Genomic DNA, 4511 nt, shown 5'->3' on the forward strand with positions numbered 1-4511 from the left:
ATTGTCACCTTGGGGTATGCATATCATAACTCATAATAGGTTTCCACAACTTGCAAGATAGGATCAAGAACACAAATATATTCATAAAAACATAATAGGTCCAAATCTGAAATCATGGCACTCAGGCCCTAGTGACAAGCATTAAGCATAGCAAAGTCATAGCAACATCAATCTCAGAACATAGTGGATACTAGGGATCAAACCCTAACAAAACTAACTCGATTGCACGATAAATCTCATCCAACCCATAACCGTCTAGCAAGCCTACGATGGAATTACTCACGCACGACGGTGAGCATCATGAAGTTGGTGATGGAGGAATATTGGTGATGATGATGGTGACGAATCCACCTCTCCGGAGCCCCGAACAGACTCTTGATCAGCCTTCCCGACGAAGAACGGGAGGAGGCGACGACTCTGTATCGTAAAACGCGATGAATCATTCTCCCTGATTTCCCCCCCGAATAGAGTTATATAGAGTTGGAGTTAGGGTCGGAGGAGATCTAGGGGGCCCACAAGCCCTCTAGGCGCCCCCCAGGGGGGCACCCCCAAGCTTGTGGCCTCTGGGTGGACCCCCTCCGGTTAATTCTTATGCCAACATTTTTTTATATTCAACAAAAATTCTTCCGTAATTTTTCAGGTCAATCCGAGAAATTTTATTTCCGCACAAAAATAACACCATGGCAATCCTGTTGAAAACAACGTCAGTCCGGGTTAGTTCCATTCAAAGCATGCAAATTAGAGTCCAAAACAAGAGCAAAAGAGTTCGGAAAAGTAGATACTATGGAGATGTATCACACCCATGTTACAATTGTTACTTGTTGCTCGTTACAAATTACCTTGCTATCAAACTATCGTTTACCGACAATTTCAGTTTGCACAGAATACCTTGCTGAAAACGTCTTGTTATTTCCTTCTGCTCCTTGTTGGGTTGGACACTCTTACTTATCCAATGGACCACAATTGATCCCCTATACTTGTGGGTCATAACATACCTCCGAAGATCATACCCGCCGCCGTAGTACCATCCACAACCGAGAAGGAACCATCAATCGGTAATGTTGTTTTCTCCTGAGGTGGTGGCATCTAACACAAGGCTTTAGTATTGGCGCAGTGGGTACACTGGTAATACTCATCAATGGCATCTTTCCCTTTAGTATCTCCTCAGAAAAGTACCTGTGAGCATTATCAAGGGACCGTCAATAACTTTGTAAAAAATTTGAACGATACTTCTGTCGAAGGAGCATCCTTTCCTTGGACTATATTATTCCGTAAATTACAAACTCTTCAGACTAGCAGGATGATCATGCTTCTAGTATTCGCCGAACAACCATCAAGTACTAAAGGAAGCCAATCCCTACCGGAATGGTGGAGGCGTTCTGACAGAGGCAGCGGCCACACCTCCCGCATATGCTTCCATAGCTCTTGTGCGTGGGAACAAGTGACAAGCGCATGGAAGCTTGATTTGTCCTCAGGACCACAGATTGGACACGTAGCACGTACACCAATATGATGCTCCACTTTTCCCAACATTGTAGCTAGTGCGCTGACAGAAGCTTTCTGGGCTATCGTTTTCATTTTTTAAGGAACATCAGCACGCAACATTAGCTTCCACAACGAGTGAACGCCTCATAATGATCAGATGTGGCTAGCTTATAAGTGCTCCATACCAAAAAACGGTCATTACGCTCTAGTTTCCATGATTTAAAGTCCACCCACTGCCGTAGTGATGTTCTGATCTTCAGAATTCTGTCCACGTCCATCTGCCAAAAGTGTTCTTGTAGGAGATGTTGTATTCCATGCTCCCTGCTCATTCAAAAAGCCAGCCACAAAAATAACCCTACAATTTTATTTTGGGGTAACAGGCTTAAAAATGGGACCTTTCGGGATCCAAGGATCTCTCCATGTTCTAATACATTCACCGTTTCCAAGTCATCAAATAACACATTTTTTTCAACAATTCTAGACCATATTCAATACTTCAAACAGTCGAAGCATTTCCTGTAAATACCATGTCAAGGAGGTGACCATTAGGATTAGGATGATATTTTGCACGTAGTTGCCTAGCACATAGGCTCTCATGGGCATCTAGTAGACGCCAAGCCTCCTTTGCAAGTACTTCTTGGTTGAAAACCTGCATATCCCCAAAGCCCATGCCTCCCTTTCCTTTAGGCAGTATCATTTTCTCCCAACTAAGCCATGCCATTTTATTTTTTCCATTCTCCACTCCCCACAAGTACTATCTAATCATGTATGTAAGGTCATCACAGACAGAAACACGAAGCCGAAAGACGCTCATAACATATGTAGGAATGTCTTGTGCAACACCTTTGATCAAGATCTCCTTGTTCTCTGAAGAGACATATTTTTCACTCTAGTCTACCAACCTTTTACTGAGGCTAGCCTTCAAAGTTTCAAACATACCATTCTTAATTCTTCTATCAGGGATCGACAAACCAATACACTTTGGGTCAAACACTATTTGGGTTATCTCTAAAGTACTCTTCACTTCATCTAACACCCCAGACATGCAATTATAAGCAAAAAGGATGGAACATTTTGAGTGGTTGATCAGTTGTCCCGTTGACATCGCGTAACTGTTCAACAAGCCTTTCACCAAACATGCATGCTGCTGATTAGAGCGAAAAATAGAAGAGAATCATCTGCAAATAACAAAAGAGAGATCATCGGTGCCCTATGGCATATTTTTACTCCTTCCAATCTATCTTCTCTTACTGAATTGTTCACCAAAGCAAACAATGCATTAATAACGAATAGAAACAAAAATGGAGATAACAGGTCACCTTGCCTTAAACCTCGAGATGGTGTGAAAGAATTCAAAATCTTTCAGTTAAACTTCACAGAGTATTTAACTGATCTAGAGAAATCCATCTCGTGGAAAAACCCCATTTAGCGAGAGATCCTTCGAGAAAATCTGAGTACACACCTATGAGCACCCTCGAGAGCTGACAAATCTTGTGATTGATGAATTCACCACAGACCCCTCATAATCAACGGGATCAGCCATCTCTCACTTGAAGAATAGCGAAGAAAATCCTGAAGTAAATTCAGGAAAAAGATGAGCACTATACCATGTTTAGGACTTGTCAGTTCTTCAATATTGTTTGTGACACATGTGCTATAAATTGGCATATGCAAACAAAAAAATTCAGGAAGAAATTGTTTTCCTACGAGCCAGTTCAGTTGTCATATTTGAAATTGGTGCAAAATTGGCATGGTATACCTGTAACAAGGACTTGGGTAATCATATATACGACTCTAATCAAAGCTAGTATGCTATATAGAATGTTATGTGCAATCACACATACTCTGGTGTACACCCTGTATCACTTTGTTATTTAAGGACATTTCTAACCGATCTCCTAAAAGTTAGCAGAGTACATACCTTAGTGAAGTATATATACTCCACTAAAATTTCACCGCACCTAGTCGATCCCCTAAAGTTAGCAGAGTAAAATTAAATTTGCACAAATTCAATCAACTTTTAACCGAAAGATGATACATTTCAACATAAAGTTCAACATAGAAAGTTCTCACAACCGAACATTAAACATAAATTTAAACTAGAACAAAACTTAAACTAATTTCGGCTGAAGTGGAGGTCAAGCCAATCCTTCCAGGTGAGGCCACCCTCGGTGCGAGCTGGGTCCGGGCCGGTCTAGCTGTCGTCGTTGTCGGGGAAGACGCTCCGCCACTCCTCGATGTCGGTCTCGTCCTTGCCGCCAACCTCGCCGCCCGTGTTCCCGTCCTCCTCGTTGCCGCCGCCCTTATTGCCACCCTCGTCGTCCAAGATGACGTAAATTTCTCCATCATTGAAGGCGAATATCGTCTGCTCCGCCTCCACGAGCACCAGGTACTGCCGACGGAGCTCATCCATGTAATCCTTGTCGGCTGCGTTGGCTTCGAGGCGCTCCCTCGCCTCTCGGTCCTCCCGCGCCATCCGAGCGCTCACCACACCAGGCTCCACCGGGACGAGGTCGACCGGAGCCGTGTCGAAGGGGAACTTGAGCCTCGCATCGCGGCCGTGGAACCGGACCTGCCACCGATCGTATTCTATGGCCGCGAGCTCGGCCGGGTGGAATAAGCCGACCCACATCCGCTTGTGGGTCTCGCAGTCGGTGATTTCAGCCACCCACGTCCCCCACGACCGCCGTCGAACGCCCATGTAGGTCCTTGTTGGCGGTCGCGACGGAGGTAGGTCCTGGAAGTCTACAAATCGCGTGAGGGGCGTGCCGGTGGGTGGATCGGCCGAGCAGCGGCGGCTCGAGGAAGTGACCGCAGATGACGACCCACGGGTGTGGCGGCGCGGATCCGCTCTGCGGATCGGGGGTCACCGCGTCCGGCCAATGGGAGGAGGGAGGGCGGCGAATTGGGGCGGGAGTCGCGCAGGCGGGCAGAATTAGCCGAGCGGCGGCGACAGCTCGAAGAAGCGGCCGCGGACGACGACCCGCGGGTGTTGCGGCACGGATCACTGCGTCCGGCCATCGGGA

The sequence above is a fragment of the Triticum dicoccoides genome, chromosome 4A, assembly GCF_002162155.2.
Source record: "Triticum dicoccoides isolate Atlit2015 ecotype Zavitan chromosome 4A, WEW_v2.0, whole genome shotgun sequence".
Taxonomy (NCBI): domain Eukaryota; kingdom Viridiplantae; phylum Streptophyta; class Magnoliopsida; order Poales; family Poaceae; genus Triticum; species Triticum dicoccoides.